At 40.6% G+C, this 17333-nt stretch overlaps 1 protein-coding gene across 2 annotated transcripts in view; it reads right to left on the bottom strand.

Moving 5' to 3' along the window:
• The window catches only part of FAR1 (fatty acyl-CoA reductase 1), a 38151-nt gene extending 28107 nt beyond the window's left edge, over positions 1-10044 (bottom strand). For both annotated transcript variants that reach the window (XM_086748381.1, XM_086748383.1), the window contains exon 1: positions 9982-10044. The gene's annotated coding sequence lies outside the window, so the exon portion shown is untranslated. The remainder of the gene's footprint in view (positions 1-9981) is intronic.
• Positions 10045-17333: the final 7289 nt, after the last annotated feature.

Genomic DNA, 17333 nt, shown 5'->3' with positions numbered 1-17333 from the left:
AGTCTTTCTAATCAGACTTATAAAAACAAACTCATGTAGTGAAAGCCTAGTTGTAGTCTCCTATAGTAGATCCACCACAAACCATTATAACCAAAACACTACCAAAACAGACAACTTTCACAAAATCATGGTATGGAGAGAAAAAAAAAAAAAAAAAATTATATATATATACACACACACATACACATACATACACAAAAAAGCATATCCTTAAATATAGATGGAGAGTGTTTCTTAATCAAGTAAGAATTACAATACTGAATACCTAAACAGGATGAGAGCCCTTCTTCACCTACCACCCAAGAATAAAGGAATGCAACTTCTAAATATGCTTACTTCTTTTGAAACAGCACACTACTGCAAGCAGGAACTTACAAGGGAATACACGAGATGTTGTATGTTAGGAGTGAAGAACTACAGGCTTAATTTGCACTTTTTTGCTTGAAAAGTAAGTATTTTTGGAATACTTGTCTACATCTCAGGTACTTGTCATATTAAAGTAGTTGTGCGATGCTTTTCATGTGCTCGTACCACTACAAAGCTGCTGAACAAGCTCTAAACAATTACTTGCCAGAAATGAGTTATCACCTGCACAAGCCACAGTTTCAGTAGTCTGGGTACAAAGTCTTTTGTTTCATTGTCCAGCACTCCAAATCTTATTTTGACTCCCTTCTTTAACAAGGTTAGCTCCTGTATTTATTAGTGAGGCATCTAAAAAGCTGATGGTGGAATATAGTAGCAAGTTTAGAACAGAACAAGCATTACTATTTCCATTGGCCACAATACATCATTCAAAATTGTTTCTTTGAAGACTGATGAGACTTAAAGAGGTGTACAGAGAGAAAAAGCTGTTTACATTAAACCACTCTTGCCACATAATTAAAGAGACTTAACACAAATTTCAAAGCACACCTCCTACAATAAAGTATTAAGAGCAAGATACAGCACGCTTATCAGAATTTTTTTTTCCTGATCAGTGCAAGATACAGGTCTGTTGAGCCCTGTATATGCCTCATTACGGCCCCTGAAGTCCCAATTAATACTCTCTATTATTGAACTATGTCCTCCTCATAACTCATTTTCCTTGTCTTTCCATACACCATTCAACTACATTTCCTCCTGAAATTCTGCATGCTTCCTCCCACATATAGGACTTCTGCTCTCCCAAAGAGGGAAGAGGAAACTCACGCAACCATTGCCATACCAGTTTTGTCAGCGAAATTCAGTTTTGTTACAGTTCCTACATAATCTTGTTACTAGTTTACCTGCCTAGCCATAATTTGTATCTTTTACCCCTCCAGACTCTATGACAGTACTTTAATACCATCAGCTCACTTGCCCTTCCTCAATAGAGGGCTTAATACTACTACTGACATAATGCCGTACCCTCAGTCTACAAACCTGTTCACATGGGCAGAGAGTCTTTGGCTACGTAAACACAGGAGCCTTGCTACAACACCTAGTACATGGGCTACAGTCCAACATCTGTTTCTAAAAGCTAAAACAATGAAAAAAGCTGTGCTGACAGTGGAAGTATCTGTGTTGCTATGGTCCAGCTTTTTAGCTAACTGAAAAAATCTGACAATATTTAGGGTCATACGATATAAAGAAAACTAGAAGCTGGAATAGATCAGAAAGTTTCCTGCTTTAGTTATTTCTGACCATACTCTTTTGAGCACGAGGTTGATATCAGATAAAAAATAATTCTATTATTCTCCTGAAACTCTTACAGAATACCAGACCTACAAAACATCCAGATCTAAAGCTATGATTAAGTATAATGATGAAAACAGTTCAGTTAATCATGAATATACACAAATACATTCACACTTGGAGATGCAGCAACACCAATATGTATACAAGCTTTTTTTTTTTTTTTTAAAGGATTTACAGAAATGCTTCCTTTGAGAAACTCTCAACACTATTTCTCACTACCCTGCTCTCCAACAACTAGCCTCTGGTAGACTTTATTCATAGCGATTTTCCACACTGTTTGTCTTCTACTTCCATTGCTCTAGAACATTCCAGCTAGAAGAGGACTGGTGACCTTTTCAGAATTATACAGTGCTGCCAAAGTTACAGCAATAAATACTGGGATTGCTAGGGAACTGCATAGAAGCTCCAAATTTGAGCTAAGGGCAAAAAGCATGTATGGAGTTTAGGTGTGAATGAAGAAATCCTGAAATAAACAGCCTATGTTTTGCCCTACTACAAAGAAATGTTATCTCAACTGCAGGAAAGGACAAAAATGCTCCCATTCTCCACCTACCTTTCCCTGCCTTCTCTGAGAATGCAGAACCTCATGCCAGTTACCACAGCATTGCTGGCAACTCCTAAAGTCACTGGTGAGCTTGAAATATCTCATAGGTATATATTACCTATGTTACCTTATAAAGTTCTCTATGGCAGCAAATTACTGAAGAACTACATCATAACTGTGCTTAAAAAAAAAGTTAATAAGTAGATAACAGGCAGCAGTAGGTTCAGAAAAAGATACCTAACAGCAAAATCAAAATTAGCCTTCTAACATTGATATTTAAATGTCAGCAACTGTTTTAGCTAGTTTTTAGAGTGCAACTTGTTGCGTGTTTGCAACAGCTGAACTGTAGCTATTAACAAGCAATATGTATTTTCACCAGTTATCCAATGACTTGTTAACAGCTACCTTTTAAAACATGCAGACAGATAACTCCTACCAAATACAAAATTGTAATCTACACTTTGGAATATCTGAATCCCTGTAATGTAGCTACTTTTTTGAGCTAATAACAGTCAAGAAAAAAAAAAATCTGACAGCTGAAAGGATTAATAACAGTTCTGCAAACAATTCTTGCTCTAGAACAGGGACAATCAAAATTACCAGATGACTTGTAGGGATAAACAGCCTTTGGTAGACGAAGCTTCTGTTAAGCTGCTACAGAGAAACTGATGCTAAGATACTTCTGAATTCACAGGTACAGGGCTAAGCCGATGGTGACACTTTGAAGATACTGCTTATTTGAAGGGTGCTATCCTTTGATAAATCAAGAGCTCCTAAGCACTTTATTAAAAAAAAATAATAATAATAAAAAAAGAAAAAGACAAAAACAACCCACCATACACCCCACACTCCAGGATCTTAGCCAGCATTCCCCATCCTGTAAAAAAATTCTAGTGTCCAAGGCTGAGCAAGTGCTATTACGGAGCAAACAATGGCAGCTCTGTTTGCCTTCAGAGTTACTGTAGCAATATTTAACTCATTGCTTCAAACAAAGGTCTCTATAGCTCTCAAAACAAGGACAACTCTGTTTTTAACACGAAACAGTTCGATTCTGAGATTTGTCCCAATACAGATCAAGATGCTTAAAGATTTGCTTTCCAAGTATCAGGAAAGCCTGCTGCAGTTCCACTGAATGTTTAAATGGTAAATCCAGCAACTAGAATGAGTGTGCATGTTATATCCTTCTTAGAGATTAAATGGTCTGTTTTCTAGTTTATCACTGGCAAACACTAGGTCAACAGCATGCTCCTTCCAAATTCAATCATATTGAGATTATCACTCACAGGAAATAGAAAACATGTATTTCCCAACTTCTCAAGCGTCATCAACAAGCCACGAAGTTCTATAAAAATACAGCCTGATAAACTAATTTCCCCCTTTCTCTCTGACAACTTGAACCTAGTACTAGCAGCAGTACAACAGAAAAAGGTCTAAAAGGTAGAAGAAACATTTTATTTACAGAGATGAAGTCCATCTAGAAATCAAATCCAAATGTACCAAATACTTAAATACCACATATGCATGCATCCATGCCTGACAAAAAAAAAATCATTACAGAAGTCTCTCTTATAGAGCTTCAATTGCCACATTGCAAGGACACTACAGCAAACCAGAAAAAAAGTCTAAGAACTGGAGAGATTCAGGCAACAAAGGAAGTAATATTTAACTCATTTAAACAAGGTTACTGCCAGAAAGACAGGTCTGGGTCATATCACGTCTCATTTCATTTGGTGCCTTGTTTCTACAAAAGTAAATCAATGAATGCTATCTGCAGAATGTCCACATTTTCAGCCACCAGAAGGGTCAATGATCTGCCCTATTTGGACAATAACTATCCAGCATATCACCAAAGGATGATAGTTTGTTTGTCTTCACGGTCCAAGGTTACATCCATTGAGAAACCTTATCTGTGAAAGATATCGCTTTAGAAGACGAGTAGAAACTGAAGTGATGGAACAGAGCATTTCCTCTTGTAAACCGCTTTTGGTGTAAGTTAACCTTAAAGCATACCTATTCCAAACTTCACAATCATGTGGAAGATTTGGAATTCTTCCCACAGTTAGCAGAAAGACAAACTTATCCATTCTTATCTACTTCTTATCTACCCTCTGCAAGGTCATTTTCTTTCCTAGCTGTAAGCCACAGTCCCCTGCAGGATAAATCTGCCAAGAAAAATTAACACATCCCCAGGAGCTGGAAAACACATTGCCAGGTTTGGAAGCTAATTAAAACAATTAAGTTCTGAAGAACTATCAAAGTGGGTCCACTGATTTAAATATTAGCTAGCCAGTTTTTGTCTCATGACTGGTAGCATGCCAGATGTTAAACGTCTCGCTACACACTTTCCAGTCAAGTAACTGGAGTGCATTCAGGGTAATATTAAGTTCTCTCTTGTACACCAAATATGCCTTTATTGACAGTCTCTACAAACAAGTGAAACTCAACCAAACTAAATCAATTTGAAAGATTATACTTATGTCACCACAACTGCAGTCAAGTGCCACCAGAAGACCCAGAGTTGTCTGTGGAATATGGCAAACCTGTGGCTGACATTTGGTATATTAGAGATCAACATTTCAAAACAGTTATATTCTTCAATCCTTAAGATGTTCAAAGAGACTCCTACCAATGAAGAGATTTGTCTCCTTAAAATAATTTCTCTGTTGAAACACAATACCAGTTAGAGTAACTAATATAGTTCAGTCAAAGTTTACATAACTAAGTGTATAGCCTCACGTCCACAAATAAATCAGACTGGCTTCTAAAAAGCAATACTTCTCCTTTACTATCTCTTTATAATTAGGCTATAGGTTATGTTTTTCTGAATTGTCTACTGTTTGAGCTTAGTGTTCATGTGCACGTTGAAGGAAAAAGTCATCTCATTTGATATAATTAACCTAATTTCTCCAAGTTGCACAGAAGGCATAGATCAGTCTAGAATTAAGCTACTACAGTAAAGCACATCCCACATAAGAACATTTACTGTGCTCCATCTCCAGTTCACGTGGAAACATGTTTAACGCTTGCATCCAGAGAGAGCTTTCAAACAAGTTTTACGAAAACAAGAGGCAGGCAGATTCAAGATTCACTGAACAGGATCATAGTTCCAGATCATTTTATCTAGGTTGATTAGAAATCTCACTTGTGCTTTTGGTTACACTGTTTATCAAGGGAGTTGCATAAATCATGGCTCTTACTTTGCATAAATCATGACCCTCGAATTAACCTCGAAAGGAAAGTAAAACCACTCTGAAGAACCTACCTACATCATAATGAACAGAGTAACACAGTTGACTGCCACATAAACTGCTGAAGGTACAAGATCACTCAATTCTTATTCACTGCATTAAGAAAATAAGCCAAAGGCATCAAATTAGCCTTCATACAAGTACGTCAAGATCCAGTCCAGGTTATCACTAGGAAAAGCCTTAGCAGTAACAGCAGGATTATTGCTCCAGTTGTTACTTTGATACTGTCATTTTGCTAGGAAGGGATGTGTGGGGGAGGTTTATGGTTCAAAGTATTTTGGAAAGCCAAAATCCAAATAGAGGGAAGGGAAACAAACAGCACGTGAGTAGTTCATCAGTTTGTCTAGTTTCACAGGTGAGACAAATCAAGGTAATTAAAACCCAGATTCACATTCCCCTATTGATCTGACAGGACAAAGATAAGTACCCAAAAACCATACCTGCAATTATATTGTGTTCAAAACATCAGAAGGACAAGACAAGCCATCAGAGTTAGTCTTTTACTATGTACGATTAGATTTATTAACAAAGCATTTACAGTCTGAATATTTAATCAAAAAGAAAACACCCAACTCTCATTCCTCCCTTGTTTTAAATTTTACATATTATTACAGAGTTAGAAGGCTTGAGTCACATTTTACAGCAGATATTATGCAGTGAATTTGAAATCCTAGGAACACCTCCAGATTCCTTCTACTTTCTCTTTACCTTTTGAAAAAAGATAATCCAAAATGATCACTTGCTGATGCTCTCAGCTCCTCTCAACTGAAGACTTTCAGGTAGTTTAAGAAATATTTACTTGGGAAAAAAACCACAATGTATTATTTGTTAGATACATGTGAATGTTTAGTACTAATTTACTAACTGTACTTCTGTAAGAAAATCGTTACATGCCCTTGATTGTGTTTCACCAAATCTCAACTTCTAAGTGCCTTTGTAGTAAAGGGCACCCATAGGAAGCATACTCACAGCTGGCAAGCTGATTGTTCAACAGCGGTAAAAATAGTTAAGATTTTAGAACTCTCCATTAAAATTACAGTCAAGTCCTCTGTAACTGTAATCAAGAACTTGACTCCTTAATGTTCAAGTCAGCTATTTCAAAGTTCTTCATTCAAAACCACACTCAAACAACATAACTTCTTAACATGGTGCAATTCAATGGCTTTTCAATGCAAATCAATAAATATCTCTCCCATTACGTTCCCGCAGAAATCTCCAATAATTCTTCTGAAGTCTAAAAAAACCTAATTTATCTGACAACTGCTCTACCAAGTTGTATTTAAAGCCTAATCACCTTATTTATAAAAAAAAAAAAAAAAAAACAAAAAAAACCCCACCACACCACAACCAAAGCCACAAGAGTTTACCTTTCCTTTTTTCCAACACGTGTATTGGAAAAATACAAAAATCCTGTCAAAAAATTAAAATCTCATTTTCACAACTTTCTTATCTTTAGAAATAGCTTAAACACATAGTTAAAGCAAGTTCTACTAACAGATGGTCTATCTGTCCTACAAACAGGACAATTAAACAGGATGCATGAAGCCTCTCTTTCTTCTTAGAAAAGCAGAGGTATTCGCTCCACTCCTGTGGATCATGTAGATCATAGTGATCATGTAGATGCTAAGGGCTCCAATCTTAAGTCCTGTTTACACTAATGGATGCATTATTTGGATCTATCAGTTACACCTATTGCACAAGAAGCCCTAAGAAGTTACAAACATCAAGCTGAACAATGACGTGGAAAGGCTGGCATGATGTAGTGAACACACAGCTACCAACACGAAATAGCAGCTCAGCAAGATCTACTAAGCATAGCCTTTCTAACCACACCCAAAGGGCAAAAGTAACAGGGAACATCAATGGAGTCACACATTCTTTGAGAAAGTTTGGAAAGAGTTTAACAAAAGCAAAGAACAGTTGGAGTTCCCAGCCTGGAGACACTCAGAAAAAAAAGCGGTAAATACAAATACCTAGTCTATTCAGAAAGACAGTATTTGTTAGGACTGTTTGCAACTTTCAAACTTTTATTAAAGTGTTACGGCTAAATAAAGCCTAGATGGAGGACTGCATTACTGCCCAATTGCTGCAAGGCTCAGAGTTAGCAACTAGGAGAAACACTATGGATGTGTGAAGACACTAACTACACGCAGTCATTATAGGATTACATGAGTTAAGTCCCCCACCTACAGACAAAGTAACAAACTAACCAAGTACAAGTTCTGATTATATTGGCCCTTTTCAGAAGTATATGTTTGCTTTAAATCACCCAGCAGCTCTGCTTCCTACAGGCGAGTAACAGGTATACCGTACGGAATACAGACCCTCCTCAAACATTGACTATTTTATGACAAAAAAAAAAAAAAAATGAACACGCACACAAAACACACACACACAATTTCTGGCTGGAGAAGCTAACCAAACCAGAAATCACTTAAGTGACACAGCCGTGTCTTCAACAACATTTAGTACTTTTCCTAGCACTTGCTTAAACTTTCCAGATTGCCGTATAACCATTTTGATTTGTTATATATCCCTTCCAAGCACTGGAAGCATGGTGCTTGTGAGAAACTGCAAGTTCCTACAAGAGCGAGAACTCAGAAACCGAAAGTTGACAAAGGACCCTTTGCTTTACAGCAGTGAGGAGGAAATTCAGTTTGGCCTCTCAGGAGCTAAGAGGTTCTATACATGGACTGATTCTCCTTTCGCAGGAGAAGTGTTAGTACAGGTATTTCAAGACATTCGTTACTCCCAGCTTTCAAAGATGATTCTTTTAAGCAGACTCATGGCATACTGTCAAGAGCTGCACTATAAAACTGACACTTCATGATACCCTCTGCTCTCCTCTGGCTAGTAGATACCTTGCACATTTTCAAAGTCCTAGGAACAAAACCAAGTGAGAAGAAATCCTTCGCTAGTATAAAAGTTAAACTTTTAACTTTATATCGACAAGTATCAGTTACTTGTAACTATACCAAGGAAAAATGTTTATCATATACCTCTACATTAGAGTCAAACTTAACGGAGAACAACTGCCCCACTGTGCTTTTACTGCTAAAATCATGTTCTCTAGTAAAGCGTCATTAGACCTGCAGTCCAGCATAAGGTAAATAAACAAAGACTAATTACTTGCAGTAGAAAGTCACAGATCTAGATTTGCATATTACTTTATAGTCCTCCAACTTAAAAAAGAAAAAAAAAATACATGCAAAGGCAATCTTTCATATCCAGCTGTAAGAGGTTTTGGGTGGAGAACCTAAGCCATCTATATTTGAGGAGAGGGTAAAAAAACAAGGAAAAAAAAAATAGAGATCCTAGAAATACATACCTAGCATTATTTCAACAATTTGGAGATTATGTATATCTCAGTTATGAAGCACAGACACGACACACAAATTGGGGAAGTCTGGGGTAAAGAAATTCCAACCTGCTACAGTACAGATGGATATCATAGACAGCAGAACACCTACATGCTCCACTTCTGGTTTAATTATTATTGAAACATTTATTAAAGTATCAAAAAAACCTTTCAGTTGCTAAAGCTGTGAAGTAGGTTAAATGAAATTAAAGGTTTCTATCTCCGTGGGACTCAAACTGGCTTCAAATACAAGTTTGCTACCCATCAGTAGATCTCTGCAGTTGGCCACACTTTAAACTTCGCTCAAGAAAGGCTTTCTTTAGACCCACGCAGCTCCTGCTCCACAGGACTCCAAGCCTCTACCCAGAGTCGGGGTCTGCACTAAGAGCTATCCCAGCTCGCCATCTACTACTTCCTGATGCATGGACACACCGAACGGGGACTCCAGTTCTTGGGCCCCAAGAAACGGACCACTTCGGTTCTCTTCCTCATACATTCTTCTAAGCGGGAGTGAAACTCGCGGCCTTTTCCTGTAAGCCTATCTGCACCAGCCGCAACTACACGGGCTCTGGGAAAGGGGAACTACTGTGGCAGCACGGCCGGAGCTGGGGGAAGCCCGAGCCGCCTCGCAGGAAGAGCCGGCTGCTCGCAAGAGGCCCATGCGGCGATGGCAGGGCAGAGCAGATGGAGAGGCGGGGGGAGATGGGTGGTACCCTGCGGCTCCGGGCCCAGCGGCAGGTGGAGCCGGCCGTCGCGGACTCCGGCGCTTTCGGCCTCGCCCACGCGAGACACAGCCGCCTGGAGAAGCGTTTGGGGTTCCCTTTGCTAAGCATCGGTCCCGCCAAACGAGCTGCTCCGCCCGCAACAAGCCTCCGGCCTGCCCGCCACCACCACGCGCCTCGGAGCTCCCCGTCCCCAGCGCCTCCCTCCCGCCCCCACCGGCGGCTCCCGCCACCCCCCCTCCCTCGCCGGCAGCCTCCCGGAAACGCGCGGCGGCGGCCGGCTCCCTCCGCGCGCCCCTCACGGACCGCAGGAGAGGATGGAGCGGCTCGGCCCGTGGCCCCCAGCCGCGCCAGCTCGCCCTGACTTCCCGCCGCAGCTCCGACGGCCACTACCTGCTCCGGGCAGTGCCCCCCGCCGATCCTCTCTGCCCCACTCCCCACACCGCGCCCCGCCGCTCTGAGGGGCTCGGACAGCGGTCCTAAAAGAGCCGCTCCCGTTGGCCACTACGCACACGGTATCCGCCCGCCTATTGGCTCCTTGCTCTGCCGCTCGAAGGGACGAGGAAGCCGGGGGTTGGTCGGCGGCTTCCAGGAGCCCCACCCAAGTGCAGCGGCTCGGCGGGTGGGGCGGCTGGGCGCGTGCGGGGGGCCCGAGGGGCGGGGCGGGAGCGGCTGTGATTTGCGCCGCCGCTTCGAGCTCGCGCGCTCGCCCCTGCTCCTCCCTTCCCCGCCCCCGCGGTGCTTGGGTCCTCGCGGGCGCTTCCCGCCAGCGGCCGCCGCCGTGCGACCTGCCCGCGGGCCTGGCACCGCAGGGGCAGCCTGGCCACTGTCGGGGGCGGCGCGGTAGGCACCAAACCGCCCCGTAGCGGCCTCCAGCCCCGCGAAACGGCTCTGCAGGGCTGTGCCGCCCCCTCCCCCGCCGGCCCACCCGGCGAGGCTGCTCCCTGGTAGCGGGCTGGTTCGTTGCTGTACCCACCCCGGGGCAGGCCGCCACCGGAGGAGCCCGCCCGTGTCCGCTCGAGGCGCTTCACGCCACTCACGGGCAAGACGGGGGCCCATCCCCCTGGGGTGCGGGTGCATGCGTGTGGCTGCTTTGTACGTCTGACACCTGAGATGCGATAGCGACCAACTCATCAATTGCCACAGTGATTCCACTTGCTCCTATGAAATTTCTTAAAATTTTTCTCAAAATTTTTTTGAGATACTAAATCAGTTCCAGTTGAAACCAGACGAAAGGTCAAGAACAACTGATGCTGTAGAAAGCAACCATGAAAGCGAGCCCCGTTGTTAGGGGAGCTGGAGAACCCCCGGGCCAGAGGTGAGCCGTTCCCACTGAGCTGGCATTTCCACAGCAGCGATGCTGGAGATGTTTTTCACAGCTTGCACCCACAAGCCAAATGCCTGAGGACTCCGTGCAGTGTTACACGCACAATGTCAATATTATCAGCATGTTCTTGATACCCATTGTATCTGTGCTACAAAAATCATTGCACTCCACCTACCTCACCGTTTTGTTACCAAATAATACTGCTAGGTTACAAAGCAACATGCCATTATGCCATGCCCTCTCACTGTATGCTGTTTGTTTCACAACTAAATGTTGCACAGATGGACATGCATCAGCTTAAAAAAAAAACCATCAAGCATTCAAAAGTTAGGAAATACCCTATATAAGCTTACACAACCCATATTAATTCAGATTACAGTGCATATAAAGTATTATATGAGAATTGTTGCAAACAAAGTATTTGCTTATGCAACTGCATGTTACTTTTTCAGAATGGCTTCTGCCTGGTCCAGGCCATGAGAATGGGAGCTGTGCTCACATAATCCTCAGACACTCAATAATCAGAGAATCATAGAATCGTCAGGGTTGGAAGGGACCTTTAAAGGTCATCTAGTCCAACCCCCCTGCAAGGAGCAGGGACATCTTCAAGCAGATCAGGTTGCTCGGAGCCCTGTCCATCCTGGCCTTGAATGTTTCCAGGGCAGAATCACCTCCCTTGACCTGCTGGCCACGCTTCTTGTGATGCAGCCCAGGATACAGTTGGCCTTCTGGGCTGCAAGCACACGTTGCCAGGTCACGTCCAGCTTTTCATCCAGCAGTACCCTCAAGTGCTTCTCCGCAATGCTGCACTTGATCCTGTCATCCTCCAGCCAGGGGTTGTCCCAGCCTCCAGTAATGACTTCAAAAATTATTTTTAAAATAATGTTTTTATCCTTATTGCTAGATACGTACTCTCATTATTTATCTACTCCATACTACTTAAACCTAGAACCTAAGTATTCTCAAATTATTACAGAAGTTTAATTTGGTTGCATTTTTCAGAAGTCACTTTGTAAAATGTGCCTGTGACACTAAATGGAAGTAATGGGGAAGATAGTAGTAATATTTCACTGTGGGCACAGCAGTGTATTTTGTCCAGTCTCATTTTTGAAAACAGCTGAAAAATGTCAGGGCTTTAAATGTTGTCTATAATAAATTACCAAATTTTTTGGCAGAATATGGGAAAGCCATAAAAATAGATGTAAATGTTATCAAGCATGTATTCTGTAGGCTGAAAATACCTAATGAGTGTGGTTTCTAACTGAGTGGCAAAGCACAACATAAAAGTCAGAGATTTTCTTCAGTTTTGTGGGTTCTATGACCTCCATACCTCTGTTGAAAAGATCACCGTGCCTTCATCATACATCAAATATGTGCATTACCACAAGCTGACTTAATAGCAACACTGCAGAGTACAGTATCACAAAATTATTTCAGATGCCATCGGAACGTAAAATACAGTATTCGGAGCACACTGTTGTCGGTTTGTGTTGATCATCGGTGCAGTATACAGTTCTGTTCAGTGAACTCAAAATATCAACATGTTGCAATGCACAATTATCTGTCTGAAGCAGTCTTACACTGCAGTAGGACAAAATATATTGATAAAGCAGAGTATCGCAATGATACAGCATGAGTTTACAATGCTGCAAAACTTCTTCAGGATCTCAGCCTCAGAAATTGTGGGGATACTGTGAGACATAACGATCTGATTTTTTTTCCAGATTACTCTTTCAAAGCCACAATTAATTTATCCCTCCTAAATTATTTATCATCAGGAAAACATCATAGTGACATAGTATCACGATGCACTTGCATTTTAATGTAGTCACATACGGTTGCTTCTTGAAGAACCTACCAAACTGGTTATTCAAGGTAGCATTGTGAATTTTTCATCACAGGAAAAACTTAGAAGATATTAACACAAACATGCTGTAGTCTGGGAACCCTGAACAAATTATTAAAAAACCCAACATAGACTTGCATTAGCCAATATTAAAAAACAAAAACTATTTGAAATTCTATTACCCAATACAAAGAGGTAGTGTCACATAAGGTTATAGAAATCTATAGGTAAATAACTGCAAGTGCCTGCAAGGCCAAATCTTGGTTTGTTACCTGTTAGAGTACGAAACAAACACCCCCATACTCACAATCAGAAAGGGGAAAAAAAAAAAAAAAAGAGATGCAGTTCATATCTTTAAATTGGTGCACATTTCTAAGCAATACTAGCAAGTTATTTCATTCACAGGAATCTTCCAGAGATTTCCTCATTGCATCTCTCCAATTTTAAGCTAGGCCACGAGTTGTAAGCACTTTGTGCCTTTTATTGGCCGACCCATAGAAATTTTTAATTTTGCATCCACTGCCCTTGAATAGGTTCCCCAGACTCCCTGCTTTGGAAACTGAAAAAGGAGTCACTGGCAGAAGTGAGAGAGGACAAGTGCCAGACCAAAACCATGAAGCGTCACTAGAAATGACAGCCATGCTACAGGAGCAGTGTTCATATAGAAACTTTGTTTCTCTGTGCATAACTTCATCACTATATACCTCAGAAACAGAACTGGGTTTATGCAAACAATAGGCCTGTATCTTTAGTTCAGTCAGCTGCGGACATACTATGAAGAGTGGGGTTTTTTGCATAAACTAAGGCATGTATTTACCACAGGCTAGGTACCTGCGAGGCTCACTTCTATTTCTTGCTAAATGCAATCCATTTAGTGAAAAGATGAGTCAACAAAAATCTTTACTTCCTGTGCTGCCAGAAGTGTGCGCACAGGCAGTTTCTGTTCAGCAAACCTACACTCCCATAATATTTCATTTGTGCTCACGCTGATAGGAGTTAACAGCCATACCTACAAAAGGTGTTTATAAAGGGTGTATTTATGATGTTATGAGTGTTAACAGCTCTTATCCTCAAGCCACAGTGCGTTCCAGCCACAGTAATATAGGCTGGAATTTGCAAACTTATTTCTGTACGTGACGTGGTACAAAAGATACAGTTCTACAGAAGCTCAAAACTGGGGCTTTGTATGAGCAGTAACTAATACAGTTGAAACTTTGTTTTCTAATTTGAGGTACTACAGTTCAAAGATAAGGGTCTGATCAAAAGTAGTTAAACCAGTTTAGAAAAAGTCCAGGAACTTATTTTCAGCTGTGTGTTAAAGCTAGTTAGAATATTTAAATATATCTTTGTATTCAAAACAGAGCAAACACCTCAGGAGAGGAAATTTACAATTTTACTCTCCAAAGAACTAAGACTGGTTTTGGTGAAGTGCTGCTTTTGTCTTTTACTAATGAATTAAATGATTGAGCATACTTATTTAATGTTCTGAGTGTTTTTAAAATTTAATCCTGAATATATTTAACACATATTAAGTATTGGTGTACAAACTGGATGGGTAACAAATATATTGTTTGCAATTGAATGCATCCTGCTACCTTCTGTATGTTTTCCATGCTAATGTGCTAATTCTTTGATTTTCAGTAGCAACTATTAGGATTACAATGTATATTTCGTAAAGATTACTGAATTGCTAAATCATAGAATGGAAGGGACCTTTGGAGATTGGCTAGTCCACCCTCCCCTGCTCAAAGCAGAGCCACCTAGAGTGGGTTCACCAGGGCTTTGTCCAGTTGGGTTTTGAGTGTCCAAGGACAGGGACTCTACACACTCTCTGGGCAACCTGTGCCTGTATTTGACCATCTTCACAATTAAAAAAAAAAATATTTTTTTTTTTCTTTTGTTTAAATGGAATTTCCTGTATCTCTGTTTGTAGCCTCTTGTCCTATCACTGGACACCACTGAGAAGAGTCTGGCTCCATCTTCTTCACTCCCCCAACTAGGTTCTTATACACACCGTTATGATCCCCCTGAGCCTCCTCTTCTCCAGGCTGAACGGTCCCAGCTCTCTCAGCCTGTCCTCACACAACAGATGCTCCAGTCACTTGATTACCTTCACGGCCCTTTGCTGGATTAATTCCAGTATGTCCCAGTCTCTCTTTTACTGGGACCCCAGAAATGTCTCACCAGTGCTGAGCAGATAGGAAGGATCCACTCCCTTGACCTGCTGGCAATGCTCTTCCTCATGCAGTCCAGGAGGCTGTTGGCCTTCTTTGGTGTGAGGGCACATTGCTGGCTCACAGTCAATGTGCTGTCCACCTGGATCCCCAGGGCCTTTTGTATGAAGCTGCTTTCCACCTGGTTGGTCCCCAGTTTGCACTGGTGCATTGAGTTATTCCTCCTCAGTACAGGGCTTTGCATTTCCCTTTGTTGAAGATTCCTGTTGGCTGATTCTTATCTTTTACTGCATGACTACACACAAACATGACTTCTCTTTCTGCATTCTTGCTGCGTCACTTAAAAGCAGCAGAAATACCTGTCATGAGATCCAAAGTATGAAACTTAATTTAATACTCCTTATTTTGAGAAAATTGACTAAAACACCTCTTAACTGTACTGGCTACTGTGCTGAGTCCTGTCAGCTCAATATTAGTGATACTTGTGTTTGATATTTTCTTTCTTCTTTGTTATTGAAATTTTCTGATGTAACTGCATTTTGGCATATCAATACATTTAATTGCATTTTAGTACATTGAGTATAGCAATAAACCTGTGGGTGACAAGAACATTTGCTAGGAATGGCTGATATCTGTGCGGAGTGCTGTAGGGTGGACTGGTTCTTTAAGAGGAAAGACGGAAGCTTAGTTACAACTTGATCGTGTGAGGCTTAGGTCATCACATCATTTAAGAAATGTGGCTGTCTGGATCATATGATTAAAATAAAACAGCTCAGTAAAGAACAGATTTTGTACAGGATAGACTTGTTGAAAGGAACCAGATATTAAAGGTGTGAAAGTTGTTGCTCAATTAGAAACAGCAGACTGGCTGAAAAAAAGTTGTAGGACGGGAGCCCTGTTACAAATATAGGACTAAAGGGAGCCTGATGGGCTCATGGTTCTGGTGCCCAGCTATCACAGGCACTGGGTCACAGAAGTACCTTTGTAAAATGAGTGTGTTCCATTTTTAACACAGTTGTACTTTGCTTCTTCTAACCTTCTTTTAATTGTCCTTTAATTTGCAGTCTCAATGCATTTACCAATGTATACCTTTGTTTCTCTGCCAGCACTTGCCTTTTTATCCAATGATCATTTCCAGAGTAGCACATTTGTACAGAGCAATCTTAGCCCATTTCAGCTTTCATTTTATTGGGCTAGAATAGTCACGTTCTGTAAGCTTTCCCTTGAATAAAGAATATGTTTCTTAATCGTTCCAAGAGCCCATCTTTGCATCTTTTTCAGATTCAATTAATATTTTTATACAGTATTCCAGATGAAGTTTCACACAGCAAAAATATTTTAATACTTCTACTGAAAACAAATCTCTTGATGGCAGCTTAGGCTTATATTTTATTTCCTCATAAGTGCCTCAGGTCAGCAGTTCTTAGAAAACGTGACTTTGATGAGTATATTTTGGTTTCTTCTTCTGTCATGTAAAACTGTTGAGGTTCTAGCACATAGTGTTGTTATTTGTTCCTAAGCACAAAACTACACATTTCCATATAAGTGAAATTTCTTCTCATTTCTATTAGTCTAGGCTATAAGCTCTTTTAGTATTAATTCTAATTTGTAACCATTCATTATTTGTGTTGATTATGTTTCTTCACTTTATGAGTGAATTTAATTAGCATGTATCCACGCTCTTGTGTCAGCTCATTTCATGCTTCACTTTTCCTCCGTAACTTATTTATTAGTTTTCCATATCAAAATGTTGAAATCTTCTTACTTCTGCTTAGGAATTACATAACATACCCTGTATTTTATACCTTTGAATTCATGGTCAGTTCTCCTTCTTGTTGTATTTTAGTTACTCTTTTCTTGCATAAGCTTCATAATTTGTCCTCAAGGCCTGATTACACACAATGAAGATCTAGCTCACATAAACAAGAACAGTCATTTCTCTATCTGTATAATTATATCAACTGTACAAGGTCTTGTCTTATTGCTTACAGTGATTACCTCATAATTTTTGCTGTTGTTCTATTAAGCAGTGTAATAATATTCTTAAATATAAGCAGAACATCTTGCCCCAATGGTATTTTCTCCATAGTGATTTCTTTTTAGCTTAGTGTTTCTGATTTTGTAGGTTCGAAATAATTAATCTATGTCCCATGTTTACTCTGTTCAAAATAAGCCATTTCATGCTTTCAGCTGTGAAATAAAATAGTATCTCTTCCTCATATAATCATTGATTCAGAAATTTGCAATTTGTTGGTGTTTATTGGATCTTTTGTCCTTTAATTGATATGTTGCATTATATTCATTACAACTTGGCATGACAGAGCCAGACCAGAAGACTAAAACAATCAGTGCTGAGCAGCCCTCTTCATCAAAGGAATATGCAGAGGTGAGAAAAGCA

The sequence above is a fragment of the Chlamydotis macqueenii genome, chromosome 5 (assembly GCF_036417535.1).
Source record: "Chlamydotis macqueenii isolate bChlMac1 chromosome 5, bChlMac1.mat, whole genome shotgun sequence".
Lineage (NCBI taxonomy): Eukaryota > Metazoa > Chordata > Aves > Otidiformes > Otididae > Chlamydotis > Chlamydotis macqueenii.
The sequence above is the reverse complement of the archived record's forward strand: the minus strand, read 5'-3'. Positions and strand labels throughout refer to the sequence as shown.